Source organism: Hylobates moloch, unplaced genomic scaffold (assembly GCF_009828535.3).
Source record: "Hylobates moloch isolate HMO894 unplaced genomic scaffold, HMol_V3 SCAFFOLD_8, whole genome shotgun sequence".
Lineage (NCBI taxonomy): Eukaryota > Metazoa > Chordata > Mammalia > Primates > Hylobatidae > Hylobates > Hylobates moloch.
The window spans coordinates 111,080,846-111,090,909 of NW_026652283.1; the positions used below are offsets into that span (position 1 = coordinate 111,080,846).

Below are 10,064 nucleotides of genomic sequence, written 5' to 3' on the forward strand. Positions count from 1 at the left end.
TCCAAATAGAAAGCCTCTTCTGCCTGTCTTTCTACAGCTAAAACCTGTTCCTCCCCTAGTATTTTCTTTATCAGTGGGTGACATCATTTCCTACTCATTTGCCCAAGACAGAAATTTATTTAGGTCAGATTTATTGAGATGTAATTGACATAGATTAACATTCACCATTCTAGTGCACAGCTCTGTGAGTTTTAATAAAAGCTTATAGTCATGTAACCACTTCCTTACTCAGGATACAGAACAGTTCCACCACCCCTAAAGCTTCGCTCATGCCCTTTGTACCATAATTGTGTCCCAAGCCCCTGTGCGTGGAAACAACTAATCTGTTTTTTGTCCCTGTAGTTTTGTCTTTTCCAGAATGTTATATAAATAGAATTGTACCCCATGTAGCTTATTCATCTTTGTTACTGTGTTGGCGATTCATTCTTATTTTTTGCTGAGTAATCCACCGTCTAATTTTGAGTCATGTAAAATTTTCTTTCTCTTTTATTCCTTACCACATCCAATGTCCTGACAATTCTACCTTCTAAATCTGTAGCAAAGATAGAGAATCAACCTAGATGCCTATCAACGCTGGGCTTGATAAAGAAAATGTGGTGCATATATACCATGGAATACTACACAACCATAAAAAAGAATGAGATCACATTCTCTGTAGCAACATGGATGGAGCTAGAGGCCATTATCCTAAGTGAACTAATACAGAAACAGAAACCAAATATCACATGTTCTCACTTATAAGTGGGAGCTAAACAATGAGTACACATGAACGTAAAGATAGGAGCAACAGACAGCAGGGCCTGCTTGAGGGTGGAGGGTGGGAGGAGGGTGGGGATCAAAAGCCTACTGATTAGGTACTAGGCTTATTACCTAGATGAAATAATCTGTACACCAAACCCCTTGCAAAAGGAAGCTCATGAGCTTGCATTCTCCTTCCATTTGGCTTTTGATGGGGACTGCAAATGTTCTTGGCCGGGGGTGGAAGTGGAAATGGACTGGCCCTTCGCCTCCCTTTTACCAACATCTTGGGATGTAGAGCATTTCTGGAAGCCTGATGCTGGGCCTGTGTCCTGGGGATAGACACATCGTCAGCCAGTCTTAGAATGAAAAGAGGCAGTAAAGTTGCCTGATTGCACAGGCCAGGTTGTCTTTCACTGCCTCCTTGTTGAGTTTCAAATGGTCTGTCCACTCCCCGCTTCCAGTTTTTAGAATCTTTTTTTAACTTTAAAAATGTTATTGACACAGGTTCTCACTCTGTTGCCCAAGTTGGAGAGCAGTGGCACAATTGCAGCTCACTGCAGCCTCAACCTCCCCAGGCTCAAGTGATCCTCCCACCTCAGCCTCTTGAGTAGCTGGGACTGCAGGTGCACACTACCATGCCCAGGTAATTTTTGTATTTTTGGTAGAGACGAAATTTCGCCATGTTGCCCAGGCTGGTCTTAAACTCCTGGGCTCAAGAGATCTGCATGCCTCAGCCTCCCAAAGTGCTGGAATTACAAGCATGAGCCACCACACACAAGCCCCAGTATTTAGAATTTTTGAACTCTACCCCGGGGATCTCTTCTCTGCAAGTCCTGGATGAACAACCATGTAGTAGCTTATGGTCACTGGGGGCCCCCGGAAGCTCTGTGCTGCTTCTTAAAACACCTAAAAACTTTGGATAGGAAGGAGTGATACAATTTGCGTTTTATGATTCCTGGTAGCTGATAACCTGTAGAGTTTGGAATCGTTTGCTGGTGATTTTAGCAGTAGGATGCTTTATTATTAGCATTCCACTTCTAACAATTAGCTCTATTATTATTTGTTACGGAGAGCAGAGTGTTTGGAGTGAGTGTAAGCAGAGGGCATGTTGCTGTCTTAAACTTCCTCAGCTCCAGCCAATGTCCAGAGGGCATAGGCAGCCAGGACACATATCATGGGGCTGTAGTGTAGGTTTCAGACAGCATCTGTCTGATTGTTTATGTCCATCATGTACACATGGTTTAATATTTTGGTTATCACCTCTGCTATGATCCAAATGGCATGGTTTGGGGGATCTCTCAGTATCTGCAATTCTTCCCTCTCACTGCTAAGAAGCATGCAGCAATTCATTGCCATTCTTCTATTCTTTTATCTTATGGTTTTCTTTCCTCTCGGATGCAAATTCCTTGTTGAATGAGGAGATGAGGGTACATATAAGCCTTACCAGTAATTTATAGCATCAGTGGATTGCACAAATGAGGGTTCAAAAAGCAAAACTGAATTGATGGTTTCTGAGAACAGCAACTTGGATTTCTTCTTCATGGCAACACGTACCTTTTGAGAAGTGGTAAACTCCCCTCTCAGGCCAAGCTACAGTTTATGTACACGGCAAGCAGTGGAAAATTCAGTGGGAAATAAATGGATACCATGCAGAAGCGTGAATTCCAGACACCTCCTGCTCGGCTGAATCCTGGGGGCAGGAAATGTAAGCTTCACTGTGGAGCTGAAACCTAGAGACTCTAAAATGGCATCAGCCAGAAGACGTGCATTTCGAGAGGAGGGTGGTGGTCTGTCCTGCCAGCTCCTGCTTCATGGTCAAGAAAGAGGAAGATGCAAAATGTTCTGATTTATCTTCAGGACTTTCTCCTGCAGAACTCAGTGTTTCTCATTAAATTTGGGTAATATAGTTTTCCAGTTTGTAACACATGCAGCTTTATTAAAATTTACCCTTTTAAAATTTGTATTTATTTTATTTTTTATTTTTGTTTTTTTTTTGAGACAGGGTCTCACTCTTTTCTCGAGGCTTTAGTGCAGGGGCACGCTATCAGCCGTGACTTCCCAGGCTCAAGCGATCCTTGCACCTCACCCTTCAAAGTAGCTGAGACTACAGATGTGCACCTAATTTTTTGTATTTTTAGTAGAGACCGGGTTTCACTATGTTGCCCAGACTTGTCTCGAACTCCTGGCCTTAAGCGATCCTCCCACCTCAGCCTCCCAAAGTGTTGGGATTATAGGCATGAGCCACCGCGCCTGGGCAAATATATCCTTTTAGTGTGAAGGAGTATGAAAAAACATGTGCAAGCATGAAAATAGAAAATACCGTCATTTGCAAATCCATGTGTCCAGTCATGTAAACATTTCTTTGATGGAAATCAAGGTAGAAGATTTCTGTCACCCAAAAAAGGTCCTTGGGTCCCTGACAAGCGCTGATGTGCTTTTTATCCCTATAGTTTTTGCCTTTTCCAGAATGCCATGGAAATAGAATCATACAGCTTACAATCCTCTGAGTCTGGCTTCCTTTACTTAGCATAACACCTTTGAGAGTCCTTCAAGTTGCTGCACCTATAACTGCTTCATTCATTTCCAACGCTGAATGGTATTCCCGTCTATGGATGTTCCTCAATTTGTTTAGCCATTCATAAATTAACAGGTAGTTGGTTGTTTTCTGTTCTGAGCTATTGCAAATAGAGATGCTACAAATATTTGTGTACAGGTTTTGGGCTAACATATACTTTCATTTCACTTGGTTAAATGCCTTGGGTAGAATTGTTGGGTCATATGCTAAACAGAAAAAGAAATTGTTTTCTTTTTATAATGTTAAAATTCACCTATTGCAGGATGTCTTGCTTTTAAAATACTATACACAAAGAAGCTATACTACTTTTTCTTAATTTGATGCTATTTGCCTTAAATCCTATTTCCATGAATAATATTTCTTCATATTTGAAGCTATATTTTTTGAAATGATATTGTTAATATGTTTACATGGTTTTTGTCGAGGGCCAAAATTCTGTCTATGTCACCAACACCTCGAGTAGGGCTGGGCACATAGTATCCACACTGGAAATAGTTTTGAACAAATGAATGTATTAATATATGTTGCACTCCCACTTTCTTTTTAATCTTATTTGTTCAATTTGTATTTGTCCATCCTTTTATTTTGAATCACTGTCTCTCCGATTTATAGTGTTTCTTGGAATTTCCCACCAATTACAGGGGCTTTGTCTTTTTAGTAGGGAAATTTTATTCATTCCGATATTGTTATGGGTGCCCTCACTCAGGTTACCTGTTTTGATTAATTCTTTCCACTTGTTTGTTCATCTGTCTCTCCTCTCTCTCTCTCTTTCTCTTCTCCTCTCTCCTCTTCTGCTGTCTCTCCTCTCTCTCCTGTCTCTCTCGTCTCTCTCCCTTCTCTCTCTCCTCTCCTCTCTCTTCTCCTCTCTTCTCCCTCCCCTCCCCTCTCCTCTCCTCTCCTTCTCTCTCTCCCGTCTCTCTTCCCTCTCTCCTCTCTCTCTTCTCTCTCTCCTCTCTCTCCTCTCTCTCCTCTCCTCTCTCCTCTCCCCTCTCCTCTCTCCCTTCGGCTCCTCTCCCCTCTCCTCCCCTCCCCTCCCCTCTCCTCTCCTCTGCTCTCCTCTCCTCTGCTCTCCTCTCCTCTTCTCTCTTCCTCTGTCTCCCCTCTCTCCTCTCTCTTTTCTCTCTTCTCTCTAGGAGCTTTTGGGCAGAGACTATGAGGTTTTCTAGGTATATAATCCTATTTGGACACCTTTTATTTTTTTTTCTCTGCCTGATTGCTTTGGGTAAAACGTCCAGTACTATGTTCAATAGGAGTGGTGAGAGTGGCATACTTTGTGTGTGTGATACGCATATACATATATATATTCACAAGCATATACATGTAGCTACATATATGCATATATATTATATATAGAGAAAGAAAATAGGATAGAATGAGGGGTTATTTAATCTAGGTTTATTTAAAACTGCAACCAAGACTTATATTGCATCCTTGTCTTTTTCCAGTTCTCAAGGGGAATGCTTTTGGATTTTGTCCACTCAGTATGATGTTGGCTGTGGATTTGTCATAGATGGTTCATATTATTTTAAGGTACGTACTGTCTATGCCTAGTTTGCTGAGTGTTTTTAACATGAAGAGATGTTGAATTTTATTAGAAGCCTTTTCTGCATCTATTGAGATGATCATGTGGTTCTCGTTTTGAGTTCGGTTTATGTGGTGAATCACATTTTTTGGTTTGTGTATGTTAAACCAAACTTTTGTCCCAAGAATAAAGCCTACTTGATCGTGATAGATTAGTTTTTTGATGTGCTGCTGGATTCAGTTTGCTAGTATTTTGTTGAGGATTTTTGTGTCTATTTTTATCAAGGCTATTGACCTGAAGTTTTCTTTTTGACTATTTTAGATACTTTCTGTGGGCAGAATCATGCAGTGTTTTTCTGTGACTGGCTTCTTTCACTTAGCATCATATCCTCAGGTTCAGCTGTGTTGTCACACATGGTGGGATTTCTTTTCAAAAAGCTGGATAATATTCCGTTGTGCGTGTATGGGTGTGTATATATATATGTAATACGTGTGTGTATATGTTACACATCTATTACATGTGTAACACACACACACACCCATATATATATATAGATCACATTTTCTTTATGCAGTCATCCGTTGATTGACATCGAGGTTGTTTCTGTGTCTTGGTTATTGTGAATAATGCTACAATGAACGTGGGGGTGCAGATTTTTTTTGGAGGTCCTCATTTCTATTCTTTTGGAGATATACACCCTGAAATGGGATTTCTGGAACATATGGCCATTCTAATTTTAATGTTTTGGAAACCTAAATACTGTTTGCCATAGTGGCTGCACCATCCTACATTCCTACTTACAGGGTACAAGGGTTTCAATTTCCTCACGTCTTCCCGTTTTGGTATCCTTTGTTTCTTGATGATAGCCATTCTCATAGATGTGAGGCCATCTAGTATTTTCAAGAGTAGTACTGACAGTTCATCAAAACAGAAGGACCATGACCCTGGAAGCACATTAGACAGAGAAGAGATGCTGTCAGTCACGGAACATGATTCTCACCTCCAGTGAGCTTGTGAGTTTTCTCCTCGCAGGATCTTGGAGATTCCATCTCAAGCAGCTGGGCAGGTATAAAATTAGTCTTATTATTAATCCGTCTTTCAGAAGTATGTAATTTCAAAACCAATTTGAAATAGATCTTGAAATTTGCTGTTAATGGGAATAGCATTAAATAGGCAGATGCAACTATGAATATCATCTTCCACAGTGGCTCTCTGAAAAAGTGATGGATATGCAATTAGTTTGAGGTAATTATTTACATCTTATTCATAAATCATAACATCACTTGGTACTCCTTAAATATATACAACTACAATGTGTCAATTTGCAATTAAAAGTAAAAATTAACAACAACAAAGGAGAAATGGATACGCAGTGTTCGGAGGAACCATGGTACTTCTTCTTTGCTAAACGGACTTTCATTTTTTTTGGTCTGTTTCTATCTGTGAGAATCAACATTTTAAAATCACTGATTTGCTTGCTTATATGCAGCAGCCTTGCTTCCCCCTTCTGACATTTGTATTTCCCCCTCCATCCCTATGCCCTGGTCCTGGCAGTCTCCTAGATCCTTTCTAATTCTTCCTCTCTATTTGTATTAGATTGTTTTCATGCTGCAGATAAAGACATACCTGAGACTGTAAGAAAAAGAGATTTAATGGACTGACAGTTCCATGTGGCTGGAGAGGCCTCACAACCATGGCAAAAGGTAAAAGTCACAGCTTATGTGGTGGCAGACCAGAGAGAAAGTGAGAGCCAAGTGAAGGGGGAAACTCCGTATTAAACCATCAGACCTTGTGAGACTTCTTCACTACCATGAGAACAGTGTCGGGGAAACCCCCCTCATGATTCAATTATCTCCCGCTGGGTTTCTCCCACAACACATGGGAATTATGGGAGCACAATTCAAGATGAAATTTGGGTGGGGACCCAGCCAAACCATATCACAATTGAATTCCATTCACATAGTTAATGAACACTTCCCAGATTTTTCTTATCAGTGGGGATACAGAAGTGACTGAGACCACAGTCCCTGCTCTGAAATTGTGATAAGTATGGTGAGAAGAGGTGTATATTTGGGGACCATGGGGGATGTGTTGGCTTGGAGCCTGGGGGAAGGGTACCTCTGGTAAAGGATGGAGCACGACACGACCAAGCACAACCAGTTAAGAGTGTCAGTTCTGGAATTAGACACACCTGCACTGAATTCCTGCCCCACCACTTCTTGTGTGAATTGGGCAAAGGATGTAACATTACTTATGGTGACTGTGAAGTCATGATGGGAAAGGTGACACAGAACAAATGCTCAGTGCATGTCAGTGTTCACGGTGATGATGATGATGATGATGACGACGATGACGACGATGAGGAGGAAGAGCTGCACCACTCCAGCATGCCTCTAAACCTGCATGGGAGCAATGCCTGGCAGAGCGCTCCCACAGACATGAACTTTTCCATTTCCTGTGATTCACATCCTTATTTTGGTTTCTCATTATATAAGACCCAGCTCTTCATTTTGCCATTTCAAAATCCCCCAGTGCGCCTACCACTCATCCTCGATTTCCTTCTTCCATAAGCGTCTTCCAAGATCTCTTCTACACCTATAGAAGCACAGAATTAAATCCCATTTTGTTCATTCTTCTCCTCCCCTAGAAGCTCAGGCGAGGAGCTAAAGAATGTTCAACTCTGCGCCTTCTACTTCACTCCAGGAAATTCCTGAGAGGAATGAGAGGAAGGCATTGGAGAAGCCAGTAGACATCCAACATGTGGTGAGGGCACTTCCATCACTGTCCTTGGAATGACAATCTCAGGACTGAAGGCAATTTTCAGTGTTGGCCGTTGGCTGGTCTAACCCCTTCCTGTGCTGAAACCTCTTTACAGGCACCCCTTTGGAGAGACTCTTCTCTTCAGCCAGACACCCAGTGCTCCATTCTGACCCTGCTGGGACTATGGGTGAAATATTATGGCCGAAGCTATGTTGCCTGGAAACAAAACTTGTATGCTGTCAGAGCCCAACCATTTGTATGTTGAAATTCTGTTGTTTGAAATTACCACCTGGAGGAAACATCCTATTTTCTATTACCTTCTTGAACACATGGGAAGCTTCAAACAATTCAATGTGTTAATATCAGATGCTTTTGACGTAAAAGTGGTAGGAGAGACTGGGAGTCAGCTGGATATGAATTTAAAGAAAAATAACTAGTAACACAGAACTTGGCAACTTATGTTCTTATAAATATGGACTATTACAAACATGACAATTTCTAATTGTCATCACCCTAAAATTTATATTCTATGTACTAGGGATGACATATATTAAATATTCTGGTATATTTTTGTTATATATTGAAACTGACCTGTAATGATTTTAATGTTGTAAATGAACACAGAAATGAAAAGTTTGTACCTAATGGAAAGAGAAGCATCGCTTTAGACATTGTGAGCCTTTGGGATTTTCTTGTTTTCTGTGAAGAAAGGAGAAATCTGATTATTTTCTGGATTCGTATTTGTTTAAGAAATCAATTTATGTCTGAAGTGTGTCCTGTTGGGGTGAGCAAAATATTGCAGATTTGCTCAACAAACAAGTTCAGACATTGGACATCAAGAAAAAAATTAAAATTCAGGTGTAAATTAATCTTATTCATCTTCTTGGCTTTGTACTGGAAGGAATTTCAAATAAACATCATCTCAGCCTTTTCCCATTTGTTGTTGTTAAAAGCAAACTGTATCTGCTGGAAGGACAGGTAAAGACTGGTAGACAGTTCTGGGATTGATGAGGTCATGGTTAAGGAGGTTTCTTTAATTTGTTTGTTTCCAAAAATATTTGACCACCACCATATGTCATTCTTTCTAAACACGCAATTTCTGATTGTCAGCAAATTTTCTTTAATGTCCAAAGGAATGTACCCAGGTCCCCAGAGAATTATGTGCATGAAAGCAATATGTAAACAGTGGAACACTTGATAAATGTAAAGGGATATTATTTCCTAAAATCAATCTCATTGTTTTTAAACAAATCAGAAAGGGAGAAAATGGCTGGAGAAGAGGGAGATGGTACAGCAAGTATGAGAGCAAATCCAGGGAGGAGCTGGGTGGTCTGGTGCATCCTGGTCTGCTTAGACTGTGAGGCACGTTTTGCCTGGTTCAGGGGCATTCAGATACAGCACAGGATAGGAGGCAGACAGCCAGTGAGAGGATTCTGGAGGAATCTGTGAGGACTGTTAGAAAATATCACAGCCTCATTCTCCTGTGTGCTTACTGTTTCTGTCAAACTCAGACTCCAGGATTGTAAATCTATTTATTTGCTATCTCAGTTTTACTTGATTAGATACTTTGGGAGACCGTGTTGGGGGTGGGAGGTGAGCATGTTTGATGACCCCAAAACTGCGAGATGAAGAATGACTTCTTAACCCTGATCCATTTAAATCATTGATTTTTATGACAGCAACCTTCTGTCTTTGTGTTGTTTGGGTTTGCAGGGCTGCTGCTCTGAGAGTTGCCTTACAGTCACCGAGATCATTGTTCAGGTAACCGTCACCAGAAAGTGTCTAGGTTATGGGCTCATGATCTTAATGATCTGGCTTTCTACCCACCTGTGATTTTAAAAATAAGCTATTCTTATTAAAATTATAAAATTTGCAAATCTCATATAAAAGGGAATATCTTTATCCCATGCAGAAGGATAAGGGTTTGGGGGACTCCCAAGACCCGGGTTTGAATCCCGGTTCTAGGACTTGCTGGCTATGTAATCTTAAGCGAATCACAGAATATCCTTGAGCTTGTTCTCTTGTTCATCAAATTCCAATGCTAATATGTACCTCACAGACTTGTTGAAGATGCAGTTAAATAAATATTTAAAGAGCTTTTTACATTTCCAATGCCTTATGCAAAATTAGTTATAATGATTCTGCAGTGGAAAATTGTATCATGTGTAAGAGCCTAAATTATTTTGCATGAGCTCCCTCTATTACTTGCCTGAAACCATAACCCTTTAGATTTATAAGGTCAGACAGTTGTGCTCTATTCAATTATAACTCTTGAAACTTTTGAAGAAGGAGAAAAGTCTCTCCTTGTTCAAGGATGAGAACAACGAGGGAAACCAACAACACGGAGTTTATGAAAAGGTAGTCAGGACAAGGAAAGGAAGGAGTGTTTTGAAAACTCTGACAAATAATGAGTCTCTTAAAATGATTGACTACAAGAACCAAAAGAAACTCATGGAAACTATTTGG

The 10,064-nt window shown here is 40.6% G+C and overlaps 1 long non-coding RNA gene across 1 annotated transcript; it reads left to right on the forward strand.

Moving 5' to 3' along the window:
* The first annotated feature begins 4,763 nt into the window (after nucleotides 1-4,763).
* LOC116473763 (uncharacterized) lies at nucleotides 4,764-8,529 on the forward strand. The gene is made up of 4 exons (XR_004249408.2): nucleotides 4,764-4,846; nucleotides 6,435-6,541; nucleotides 7,486-7,601; nucleotides 7,714-8,529. It is a non-coding gene; the product is annotated as an uncharacterized LOC116473763 (long non-coding RNA).
* Nucleotides 8,530-10,064: the final 1,535 nt, after the last annotated feature.